The sequence below is a fragment of the Pieris brassicae genome, chromosome 14 (genome assembly GCF_905147105.1).
Source record: "Pieris brassicae chromosome 14, ilPieBrab1.1, whole genome shotgun sequence".
Taxonomy (NCBI): domain Eukaryota; kingdom Metazoa; phylum Arthropoda; class Insecta; order Lepidoptera; family Pieridae; genus Pieris; species Pieris brassicae.
This window is the reverse complement of record NC_059678.1, coordinates 886,144-900,484: the sequence shown is the minus strand read 5'-3', so window position 1 is coordinate 900,484 and position 14,341 is coordinate 886,144. Positions and strand designations below refer to the sequence as shown.

The window sequence follows — 14,341 nt, the reverse complement described above, 5'->3', positions numbered from 1 at the left end:
AGATTTACTTTTTTTGAAATCGCTAGCTCCATATTTTAAATATTAGAATCCAGTACAAAAATTAAGATTAAAAAGTAAATTACAGAATACAATAACAGACGAAATTTCTGTAGCTATGCCATCACCCCCTTCAAACTCTTCGCCTACTATGTCAATGTCAATCATATCTTCACCTGTGCAGGCATCCTCACATCCATCCATGGCACCACCGACAAACACACAACAATTCTACGAATAATTTAATGTTGAATATGATTCTTATTAAATCTTATAATCCAGTAGTTTAAAACGGCATGAACAAGAATTTTATAATTCTACGTAATTTTGCTGACTTAAGAAGTGTTTTATGTGCTATGTTGCACATTAAACCGACATAATTACTACCTATATAAAAGGAATATAAAAAGTAATAAATAAATATAATAAATACATAAAATGATTCTCTTTAATTTAAATGGTCTTTCAACAGGGACTTACAAATTGGAGGAAATTGGATAGGTTCAGCTGCGGCTGACTGTACGTAACGCACACATAATAATAATAAAAAACTTACCTAAGTGTTAATACCAATCTTTCTTCCACACTTATGGGTTTTTTTAAAGTTGGTCACTCTATGATTACAATCGCTACGTATTCCATTACAGATGTAGTCAAATGTTTCTTTTGACATGGACAAATAATCGTAAAAGTCTTCTTCGTTATTTCGTACATCCAAATAAAGGTTGAAAAATTCACCGCGCAGATTCCTGGATCTATAAAGTATTTTATGTTGTCTACGTTTCCTTTTTTAATGTCATTTGCAATTTTTAAAGCAATATTGCCCGACAGCAAATACTGTGCATCTCTGTACAGAGCCATCGTTAAAGTGGCGAGTGCCAGCCATCGAACGACGGCATCACACGATGGACATCGCGCGATCTATTAGGACACCTGTTAGGTCATCGCACTACCACTTTGATCGTGAGATGAAAAACGCATCGCGACATCGTACGATCGCTCCCAATGGGGCCGGCCGCGCAAAGTTTATCGTAGATGGAGCGGCCGTAGATGCGACCCTTTGTCACTACTTGTCAAAGTGTTTACGTTGTTTTCTGCTTTGTTTTCATCGTTTCTAGTTACTTTTCTAATAACCTCGGCCTTTCTAACTTGTCTCTGGACTATTTTACGCATTTGGGATACTGTTAGACCCTGTACAACAACGACCTCGGCTTCGAACTGCTACGTGCTATGGATATTGTTTTACCTTTGGAACGACGATTTTGGCTTCTGAACCCGGATAAACGTGCACGATTGGCGATTACCAGAGCTCAAAGAAGAGCTAAAGAAGCGTGGTGCCTCCTTACGAGGCAAAAAAGTGGACCTGGTTGAAAGGTTAGAAACTGAAGACTGGTCTGATACTGAAGAAATTTCAATGGAAATACCACCTACCACCACCTTCAAATATGTGAACAGTAATACCTCCACTCAACACTACATTGATCAGGCAGTATCTTAATTTCACAACAAAAAAATTGGACCAGGCTCTTCATCTGTATGAATCCAGATTTTTGACTGTGGTCAGATCATCTTGGACTGAAGACAGTTACTACATTAAAGGTTTTTGTAAGAAAACCATGAAAAATCTTCAATATGAAGTAAATATAAAGCTAAATAAAGAAGGACCACCTGAAGAGTCACATTGTGAAAGCCCAGCTGGAAGTGGAGTCAATGCAACTTGCAAACATATTGCTGTGCTTCTATATGCAGTTTAAATATGGTACGCCAAAAATGCATCATATTGAATGAAGTCTGCACTCAACAACTCCAAAAATGGAATTGTCCCAGTAGAAAATACACTGGTACACCAGTTAAAGCGGCTAAGCTACCCTGAAAACGTGCAGACAAACGATTACTATTTGCACCATACCCTGTGGAAAATATAGACAGAGAAAGCTATAACTACAAAGTTAGAAATCTAGTGCTGGCTTTTCCAAATTCAACAATGCCAATGAAGCAATGTTACGAGCCAGCAAATCCCTATGCTATTGAGGTAGACCATAATTATTGTAATATAGATGCTTAAAAAAACTTATTATAAGAATTAAAATTAGTTAACATCACAGAGGCTGATATAAAAAATATTCAAGAGGCCACTACCAGACAGTATCAGAAGAGTGGCATCTTCAACAGAAAAGAAGACTAACTGCGAGTATTTTCTATACAATTTGTCACTTAAGAGAAAGTATGCCAGAGATATATTTCAAAGGAAAGACTTCTCATCAAATTTATGGTTTCCCATTTCCGAACTATTGGGTACACTGCAACGCGGCATTGTTGATAAAAAGAATTTTTTTGCACGGTTTCCATATACCTTATGCTTTGTTATGGGTACAAACTACGACAGCGCTACTTTGACAGTTGCCTTCCCCATTTCCTAAAGCTATATAAATATTTTACCGCTTGATTAATATGCGATACTAGTTTATTTGTTTGAGTGTAAACGAGTTATCAATGACCATTGAAAATTTGAAAGAGGGTATCGGGCATTATCTAATTCCGGGTCATAAGTCGTTTCTACTGGCCTAACCAAGCTAATTATTTTTATTGACACTCATATCACGACCGGTCAAGGTTTCGGCCCAGACATATAATTCATTCAATAGTATTTTTCGTACAATATAGAATAAAATTTAGGATGAACATATATTACAGGTGATTTTCAGAGACAAGGCAGACCAGTTACCGCGTCTAATAGCAAATTTATGAATAGGTAAGTTTTGTAAGAGTTTTTTTTTCTTTGACTCTTTCTTTTTTAACATGACACAGTCTCGCCGCAGAATATTAAAAAAGATGATTGTAGCAGAGATGAGAGGAAATGTCATCACGGCTCGCAACAGGTTTTGCTGCACCGTGCATGCGTCACGGACATGTTCCAGTGTTTACATTTGTTGATAGCGATCGGGTATAAAATAAGACACTGATTGAGTAAATTGTAAGTGGTGGTTGTGCGAACACGCGTATTTTGTGCGACAACTTGCAAACAAGTCGGCCCAAGCACAATGAATAATTCACGTAAGTGGAAAATATCGCGGGGTGGAGGCCAACGACTGCCACCGGTGTTGACGTCTGAAAAAAAATTTCTACCGGACGATACGATACTTCACCTGTCCGAGTATCTGTCTTTTGCCGATTTCCGAAATTTCGTCAGCTCGCTGTGGCCTCGAGAGGACGAATGTCCCCGCGTCGTCCGAACGTAATTGTGGCAAAAATCTACTCACAAAATTGAAACAACTTTTATCAATGGCAAACGAATCAAGATTGAATACAACTTGAAGAAGAAGAAGACGTCAAGATGAAATTCTGATAAATGTCGAGTGCCTGGCGTCTGTCTTCGGTGGTATCTCTTCTCCGAAGAACTTCACCAGTGTCTCAGAGCTAGAAAACTTTATAAAAATTCACGTTCATATGAATATCTACTCGGACTATAGGCACACCTCCTGTGCGTGCCGTGGTCAACGACGGGCGTAGCTACTGCGATGACTTCCGTCAAGCCCGCCGTCCGTCATCTATCGAGATGCTGAATGTCGATACGGGCATTTTCATCATTATTGTTGGAATCACGTCAGGGGCTGGTTACACGTTCTGCGAGATACTCTGATCGAGCGCCAACGAACGAGGGGAGACGCGTACAGCGAGGATACGGCCGATAGTTCGCTACTTTCTTTGGATGAGATAGTTTACTTTCGTGGGACGAGTATGCGTGTTTGCGGTCCGCTACTCTGCAGATTGGCGTAGCAAAGAGAGAAAAGAGTAATACTTGATTTTCGCTGAGACGAGATCCACGTTTTGAAGAATAACCAGGAAAATTATGAGAATGCTGAGAGAACTATGCAGACTGGTGGAGCGGAAGACTCGAACACTTGAAAACAAAATGCATCAGCCTACACCACAAAATACACACAAACTCAAACTATAACGGTACACCTCCTACAGACCTAATAAACACATACCACGAAACTAAAATACCTGGGTATCATCTTAGACAATAAGTTAACATATAAACAGCACATTGAACACATCACTACAAAAGCGACACACATATTTAATAAACTCACACGACCCACATGGGGATCACACCCAGAAAACATCAAATTAATGTATAAAATGGTAATTGAGCCGTTTATAACTTACGGGGAATCAATCTGGGGCCACGCCGCCAACAAAAGATATAATAAAAAACTTTTATTGAAAGCGCAGAGGTTTTGCCATCAGAACAATTAGGGCTTTTAAAAATTTCGTATTAAGCATACGACGTATTGTATTTTACTCACTTCTTTTAATTAAATTTTAAAATTTAAAAAAAAGAAGGATACTTAAAGATGTTGGAGGATAGTGCACTGTCTTGTGGAACCCATTTAATTGGTCCGGGATTTATATTTTAAACAGGATAATGGTTCGAAGCACACGTCAAGACTATGCAAGGACTTTTTAAAACGAAAAGAACAACAACAGGTGTTGAAAATTATGATATGGCCTGCAAAGACTTAAACCCTATGAAACTATTGTGGTATCAGCTGGATAGACAGGTGCGAAAACGTTGGTCCACATCTCAGGAAGACTTGTGGAATAAACTGCAAGAAAAATGGCAATAAATAACGAAGACAACATTGGAAAAAATTTTAGCCAGGTTTCCGAAGGTTTGAGAGGCTGTAATGAAAAAAATGTTGGACTCATACATGTGGGGTTATGAAATAAGCAAGCTGTTTTTATGATCTGGCGGGCAAGTTTAACTTCAGGCTATTTGGAAAAAGGAAAAACAATCAACAGCGACTATTACTGTGCATTACTGGATCGATTGAAAAACAAAATCGCAAAAAAAATGCATCTTTTAGCAAGACAATGCACCAGCTCACAAATAAATCAAAACCATGGCCAATTGCACGATCTACGCTTCGAATCGCTTCCCCACACCCGTATGTCCCAGACTTAGCCCTAAGCGACCTATTATCTGTTTTCAAAATTGAAAAGATGGCTCCAGGGACAGAGATTTGCGACGAATGAAGAGGTCGAATGTGAAACAGATGCATATTCTGGAAAATCGTGTCAGTGTATCGAGCTAAAAGGAGATTATGTTGAAGAATGAATAGTACTTTTGACAAAAATCGTGTGTATTCATTGGTAAGCTCACTATATATTGAACGCCCTAGTACTAAACTGTGTCTAGATAATCTGAACAAACGAAAAGGGTTTATTTATTTGTGTGGATTGTATTTTATTTTAGAAATAGATGTGCAGTCTACATGGAATACTTTGAGGGACGATTTCACCCGATATTGATGAATAACTTGATGAAAAAAACGAATCTGCAGTGTCCACACCAAAACAGTATACATATTATGAACAACTACTATTTTTGCATGATGTGACCGCAGACAGGTCAGAACGCTTCAATCTTTGAAATGCTGGCGGACACATCGGAAATTGAAACTCATATGTGTCCGCCAGCAACAGCAGCTCAAGCAATCTGAAGACCATGTTAACAAAAGACAACGAAAACGACAAATTGACAGCGATAATGTTTTGATTGAAGCATTAACAATGCGTTTAAACGATAAACAGCAACCTTTACCTCTTCTTGATGAAGACAAGTCATTTCTGTTGTCACTAGTGAGTAAGATTCGAGGAGACGCCAAAGGAGACAATACTAGTTATAAAAAATATAAGGCTACTTTAATGCACAATGACAAGGCCTTGAAGTACCTTCAACAAGTCAGTGTTCTTAAGGTGCTGATAAACTTGAACAATCACTTGTAATGAGCATTTTTGGGAATGTTACATCACAGAAAAATACTAGAAAATATTAGCGAGCATTTAGTGTTGTGAGTGTTGATAATGTCTTGAGACAATGATAAGTGTCTACATTTGATTTCAAACTATAGAAATAAAGCATTTTGTGGACTCAAAGCTTCCTCAACATTACAATCAAGTTTTGTAAAACGATGCTTGGGTCGAGCTAGCAACTGCCTTGAAAAAATTACAATTATTTTGGCTTCTTTACGCCGAGAAAAAAGTAAGCACGGCAGAAGTAAAGGAACCGGCAAACGTTAGTTATTTAACGTACAAGTTGTCCAATTTTTTCCGTTCGGAAGTTTGAAGTCGTGTCGTATACCTGTTTCAAAGCGTTATGTCTTAATTGGCACCGACTTCATTAATAATAATTGATTTGGAAATGAGTTGGATTGAGTTGGAAATATAACAATGAGAACATAAAATATGGCTTTAATTTGGACCTTTGATCGAAGAGATTCCACTAGTGCTGATGGGTCCGCAGCGCCTATAAAGAAGACGTACGGGCTTCAGCCGCCGAACTTGTATACGGCCAGCCTATGCGCCTTCCAGGCGAATTCTTCGACCCTGAGGCTCATGTCACAGTTGATGCATGCTGATTACTTGTCTAGCCTTAGGAACATGGTTCGGAACCTTCAACCATCACCAACAGCCAGGCACAACAGCAAACAATACACCTTTATTTTCAAGGACCTTGCCACGTCTTCTCACGTGTTTCTCAGGGATTGCACTGTTGGTGGTGCTTTGAAGCCAGCATACTCTGGTCCCCACAAGGTCATCCAACGAGGTGACAAGGTTTTCAAAATCTTGGTACATGGTAAACAGGTGACCGTATCGATAGACCGCATTGAGCCGGCCTTCATACTGTGTGACCCAGACAATACCACGAACACACACCATTCACCTAACTTAAGTACTCATCACAACTACCTACTCATCGCGACTACCTGAGTCGGCCCGCGGCGACCAGACCGCTTTCGCACTCCGTATTTGATAGCTGATATAAATTTTGGTAATTTTATTATTTGCGTTGAGAACATTTCACTCCGCTTAATTTTATTTCTTTTGCTGTGCCATTCTTCTACAATTTTTTTACTCCTTGTTTATACTTCTGTGACGTGTTCAATAAACTTTCTATTTTTGTGCACTCGGATTTTCTAATTATAACTAATTTACTTCATCACACTCCCTATAAGTCTTTGCTAGTGTTTGATAGTGCCTCTTGTCACCTAGATTATGGCATTGTTGAAGCAGCTGATGAAGAAAACGTTTGCTCATATTGCTTACCATCAAATACGACGCACTACCTCCAGCCGCTAGACAAAAGTATGAAGTCTTACGAACACTATTGGAATGAGGAGACTTTGTCACTTTTATATCAATATCCCGATAAAAAATTGACTAAGCACGTTTTAATGCCGATTTTAGCAAAGTCTGGTCGAAATGTATGAGGCACGAAAATATAGTGAATGGTTTCCGGGCTACAGGACTCTATCCATATAATTCGGATGCAATTGCAGCTGAAGCAGGTGCGCTATCCGTGCTGACCGAAAGACCACCAGATAATATTTCCATGGGACATAAGTCACCAATTACTGGTCCTTCTGAAATAAATATAAGCCCCACATCAAAAATTGATTAAGATTCCGACAGTACATTTATGATGAGCCTACTGCATGTTCTCCTTCTTTGCTGAATCAAAATATTATTTCACCATGTCCTATGAATTCAAAATTGAAGGACAGTAAGAACACCCAATTAGTCGATTATAGTTCAACAGATTCTGATACTCAAAAAGTGGAAATATTGGGTGAACCATGCAGACTTGATGCAACAATAAAACGACCAGTAATTTACAGTTCTGAGTCAGATGTTTCCCTTACTGATGAAGCATTTATTATGAATCAATCTGTTCAATGTCAGTCGCTTTCATATTTAAATAGTTCATCCGAAGATGAAAACAGAGACCCATTAACAAACCAACAAGAACAAGGCAGTCCTACGAAAAAAAAATTAACATTTGATGCAATAAGACAAGCGCAACCCTCTGAAATAAGTGATTATAATTCAGAAGACGAAGTTCCGTTGGAAAGACTAAAACTCAAAAAGGATTCTCAATTTCGAAAACTGTAACAACACCGAACTCTGCTGTGATTAAACAAAAACCTAGGCGGAAAGCAATTAACCATAAAGGTCGGATCATTACTAAGGACTTATTTGCAGATAGAGAAAATAAAAAAGAAGGTCAAAAGAAAGTCCACAAAAATGTTACGAGATATATTACTATTTACCTTATTATTTTTATTTTGTACTAAGCTTATCAGTTCATGCTGCATAGTGATGTAAATTTACATCAGAGGATTTTTAATAAGAAAAAAAATATTTCAAAAGTCAAATATTTTTTTAATTATTTTTCCCATTACCTAGAGGTAATCTATATTATTTTATTTCATAATATATCATGAAACAAAGGGTTAAGCTGAAATATTTTATTGCAATGCCACGTATAAGTCCCGCACGTTGATATTGCGACTGGCGGCGATCTTAGTGACGTAGTCGAACTGTCACTGTCAGACGTCAGTACCGTGCGCGTTTTTGATTTTCGTTATTGTTTTATTTTGTTGTTTAGTTTTGTCATCATACTTATCCTATTAAAATGAGGAAGAAAGTTATGTATTTACAGTCGTGTTCGTGAAATGATTATTAAAGTTGACAATTATTTCGTTAAGGAGAAAGAGTTCTAAGTTATTGATTCAAAATATAAACCGTGCCATAAAAAATGCTTCGTACACTAGTATTAGTACCGATTAATTATACAGGAAGTAAAACAACATCAAGGAAAATACTCAAAAGTGATTTAGGATAGATAGTCTGGCTAAAGAAAAAAGCGAACTTTCGGATGGCAACACAGAATGTCTTTGTCAATTTCTCAATATGGCTGTTGTCAAACATTCGTTTTGGTTTATTTTGGTCTTATTTATTATTTTACGTGTTTAGATACGAGTAAAACTATTAAAAGTGTAGTTTGAGAAATATTGTTTTGCATGATATCCAAATTCCAAGAAAGAAGAAAAAGAAGCTGAATTCTACCAAAAACAAGATTCTTTACGTGTGGTGTTGAATTTCTTAGGTTAGTATGATCTATTGTACATAGTATTGTCTTTGGTTAACATCGGAAAAATTTAAATTAAAAATTATGTAAATATTTATAAGTTTATAATAATATAAATAGCTTTAATCCGGTTTAAAAAATTGTTTTCTTTCAATGATTTATTGTCTTGATACTTCATGCAATTACTCATTTTTATTTATATTTGATAGAATTTAAGAAAAACAAAAGAAGAACGTCTTTTGTTAATTGAGCGCAATGACATATCTGCCTGGAGGCATTACTATTTAAGATCTATATCGTTGAAACGTGCAGAAAGAAAGCCAATAATTTATTTAGATGAAACTTATGTCCATAAAAACTACAAGCTCAAAAAATCGTGGCAAGTGGTGCTATTGAAAATATTTCATCTGAAAAAAGGTACATAATTGTACAAGCAGAGAATAATAAGTACTATTCGGCCGAATATCAAATACCAATAAATTATTTATAAATAAATAAATTATAGGTATTTTTGGTGGATACCAATAATCTGAATACACAATAGTAGCCGAATATTCGTGGCATCGATAGTCATAAGAGCCAGGTTAAAAAATTGTTGTTGTAAAATTTCATATACAAGTATTTATTGCTTAAAAGGTCATACAATTTAGTAAATCACCTATCAACATCAAATATATGTAATATTGTGAATTCGTTTTCCTAAAACGCTAGTGGCACTCAATAGTTGTCCCCCATTGTGGTATCGGGCAATTCCCGAGCGCTCGCACTTCTGCGTTAGAGCCTGTTCAGATGACAAGCGCTCAACGCGCGTTTTGATAACGAGCGTTTACAACTACATAACAACTTATTCAGGCCGTACACGTGCTGACGCGCGTTTAAATAATACGCGCGTTGAACGATGCGCTAGCGCTGGACTGTTGTCAGCGCGCGTCAACGCGCGCTTTGAGATTAATGGTTTTCCATACTTCCGTTCAGTTGAGCGCGCGCTTTCAATGCGAATGGACGTATTTTAGGGTTCATCGGGTCATCTAGAAATCGTCCGAAATGGAAACCGAACCTTTTAACACGGAATTATTTATAGACGAAATAGAGAATCGTCCTGCGATATGGGACATGACAAGCAGCGATTATTCAGATAGGAATTAAGAAATTAAGGTAGGCCTTATTTGGGCCACCTACCTTACTTAAAATATAACTTAACTGTAACATTATTAATAAATCATAATGTTAAATCATAAAAGAAATAGCATGAAAATACAATAAACTCACATTGAAATTCTCGGCCCGGCCCGATAATGATCTGACATATTTTTCTAAATTATTATTATTATTATTTTTTAAAAAACAAAGTGCGAATCATTTGTCTACAGTAGGGCGATTCTGTAACTCGCTATGAGTATACCGACAATTCGAGCCAATCGTTCGAGGACAATATTGGTGGCCCTCGAATGAAGCTGACCGAACGAGAGGAAAAAATTATACCCATTATGGGCTTCGATTACGTGGAAGGAATGGAATGCCTTTCCCGAAGAACAGGTAATATTGGTTTTGCACTGATGAACCAAAATATAGAAAATCATAAAAATTATTTTGGAAAGTCTTTTGTTTCTATAAAAACTATTTTAGTTAAGCGCCATGGAGCTACTGGCAGAAGGAGACGAGAGCATACTCGATGAAGATGGCAGGATGGATGGATCTTAACTTTGCGAGACTACGTCGAGGCCGGTGCTCTTGATTAAAGTCTGGCTAACGAAAGTAGATACTGGTTTTTTTTGCTATCTTTTTTTATGACAACACTAAAGTGTTCCTACCATCGGATATTTACCCTACAAATTGGGGTAATTTAAGCAGAAAGTACTTAGGAACAATTAATTCCAAAAAGGCATTTTTAAAACAAACTTATTTCAAACATTTTATAAAATTAGTTTTAAAAAATCGCACGTGTGCTAAAATTGTATTCATCGAAAATAAGTATCGTATGTACGTGTTGGATCATTTCAAGAGCAACACTAAGCCTTAAGTTGGTCTTTGGCAATTTTATTTTAAAGAAATTAATTTTCGGCTGTTTTCCGAAAGATTGCTGCGAACTGCTGAAGTTAAACAAGCAATTGAAAAGGTGACAGATTTAGATCAAAAAGATATGATGAAATCGCAGAACCAGTACTTAGAAGAACTATCTTCACTCACCGGTGAGTTTTCACACAACGTTAATCTTGGACTAGTTTTGTAATACTTGTGTATTTTCTATTATTTCTTATTTATGAGACTGACGATAATTGACATTTTATTTTATTCTTTTTACAGATGTAAGTGTTATTACATTGAAGAGAATTAAAAAAGAAGGTGCGGTGAACGAAGGGGTCTGGAGGACTCCAGGTAAAAAACGACCTCACCCTTCAAAAGTGTCGAACTTAGATAGTTTCGATATGGATGTTATTCGTAATAAAGTAAACAAATTTTACTGTGTGAGGAAGTACCAACATTAAGATCTTTGTTGGTAGAGTTAAAAGAAAGTATAGAATTTGGTGGATGTCGTGAAACTCTCCGTCGCATATTATTAGCCAACGGTTATGAATTTAAGAAAAAAAAATTAATGTTCATTATTAATTGAACGATATGACATAGCTGCATGGAATGAATTAGACATCGCTTTTTGCGTACCATTGCATCGAAACGTGCAGAAGGTAAGCCAATAATCTACTTAGATGAAACCTATGTCCACAAAACCTATAAACCTAAAAAATGTTGGCAAGGTCCATCAACAAGTGGAATAATTGAAAATATATCGTCAGGAAAACGATATATTATTGTGCATGCAGGATCAGAGAAAGGCCCTATTCCAAACTCATTTTTAGTATTTAGCACCAAATCTAAAATGGCCGACTACCACCATGACATGAATTCCACAAACTTCAACAAATGGCTTCAAGAAAACCTTATTCCCAATTTAAATGAACCAAGTGTAATTGTAATGGACAATGCATCATACCATTCTGTCATAATAAATAAAGCGCCCACATCTCAACATCGAAAGTTAGAGATACAGAATTGGCTTACATTGAATGGTATTTCATTTGAAACATACAATTCAAAACCAGAGTTGCTCTGCTTAGTAAAACAGAACACACCAGAACCTATTTATGAAGCTGATGAACTTTTAAGCCAAAACGGACATGAAGTGCTAAGACTTCCTCCATATCATTGTGACCTAAATGCTATAGAACTCATATGGAGTCTAGCAAAAAGAAACGTGGGAAGCAAAAATGTAAGCGGAACTCCAAAAGAGTTCGAGGATCTCAAAAAACAATCTTTTGATAGTATTACAGCAGATGATTGGAAAAAAATGACAGACCATGTCATTCATGTGGAAGACAAATACAAAAGAAGAGACCATATAACTGAAAATAATTTAGAAAGATTCATCATTAATTTAAGAGACAGCAGCGACTCCAGTGATTCTGACGATTCACTCCATGTTGAATTTTTAGATTCAGATTTTGATTATAGTGATTAAAAAACAGTATAAAAATATATGGTGTTGTTTTCTTTGATACATACTCACATAGATTTACAAATATTTAAACTCATGATAATATTGATACTCATGATAGTGTTTGATAGCCTGTTTGTTCCTTTAATACGCCACAATGGAGTGACGTATCCTTGTGATGTTTGGTATGGAGTTAATAAAGAGTTAACAAGTGATATAAGCTACTTTTAATCTCGTCACAACGCGGACAAAATTGCAAGCATCCACTAGTAAAATAAAAATGAATGTCAAAGTATCACAGTGGGTTGTTCCAACTTTCCTTTTTACTTTAGGGCTGCCATGCTGATATTTTTTAAATTTGCCGCGCTTTTTCAGTATCAACTTTCATTAGCCAGACTATACACTAGTATGTAATCGTTTTTGAAGTTGCCATGAATTATTAATTAATGAATCAAAAATTGGGTGTCATATCGCTCATTTGACTTTTGTGTTTTTTTTTAAATAGAAGTTCTCGAAAACTTTGATGGCGGGAAGGAGGAAGGCTCTTCAATACCTGAAGAAAATAGATATGCTGCATTGCCACCACCACCGCCACCTCTTCCAGCAATAACACCATCTCCAGCAGATGCATTGGCAGAACCTGGCCCGAGTGGCCTTAATCAACAAGGAAGAGCCTCGAGAGTCACAAGACCTAGTTAGTATCACAAAATCGTAACTTGTTTGTTACAAAATATGGCAACATGTAAGTATATTGGTTTCAATAAATTTTCAGATCGTCGAAGCTTCAGCACACAGCTGGAAAATTCACGAAACAACTTCGCAATTCTGGCTGAGAGACAAGTTTCATGCATGGAGGTACTTATTATTGAAATGTCTTTAATGTTGTCTTCATCGTACATATTAAACGACATTTAACGATGAATTCTGTGGGAAATAAGTTCTTTGTTAAATCCGAATTGCAATAAAACTAAAGTTAACAACGTAAATAATGGACTTGATAATGAAAATGAATTATTAATGACAGAAATGAATAATTATATCTAAGCAGCTTTATACGTTCTTCAGAGCAATACTACAATTTATAGGATATGTTATTCTTACAGTACACAGTAGTATTTTTAATTAAGTAATGTCACCGTGACAACGCACGCTGTAAAGCAGACGAAACGTCGGAAAATATTAATTTAAAATTATGTAAAATAATTATAAGTTTATAATACTACAACTAGCTTTAATCCAGTTAAAAATTGTTTTCTTTCAATATGTTATTCTTCAAACTGGCCCTAAGGGGAATGGAAAGATCCAAGAGGATACAATTATTCACATAGCATTAATTATAATTAGATTTAAGTCTGGTCATCTTTGTCTTTTCCCGAATCAACAAATTATCAAACTACAAAATGTAGTTACAAATGAGGGGTATAAAAGCAAAGTCAGTCGTCTCGGTCCAATACAAAAATGACTTCAAAAGTAGCAGTCAAATGCAAAACCACTTCTATCCAAAATGTGTCACGAGCAAATCCGCTTCAGTCACAATTGGCCAATCAGAAGAAAGCATTTCAAAATTTTAAAGATGGCGAATCGGTTAGTTTTCATAGCAAGTCGCGTGTGAACAGGGTCCGATATTTTTGCGATTTGCGGTATTAATCACATTGTTATGGAAGATAACATTCTTCCAGTCCATCCCTACCTAATGAGTTTTTTGTTTTTATCTGATTATTAATATTTATTGTGAATGATGCTATTCTCATCAAAAAATTATGAGCTTCATTTTAAATTTTTTTTTTAGTTTTTTTAACATTTTCATAATCAAACAGAATAAAGTGAAGCAGTGCTATTTTCGCAGGATTTTTAACACACAATACAATATTGGATTTGGCAATTCAAGAACCCATGTGTGTTCAAAGTGTACG

General features: G+C 36.3%; 1 pseudogene; it reads left to right on the top strand.

The window, feature by feature from the left end:
- The first annotated feature begins 1,273 nt into the window (after positions 1–1,273).
- Positions 1,274–1,870, top strand: LOC123718190 (annotated as a pseudogene).
- Positions 1,871–14,341: the final 12,471 nt, after the last annotated feature.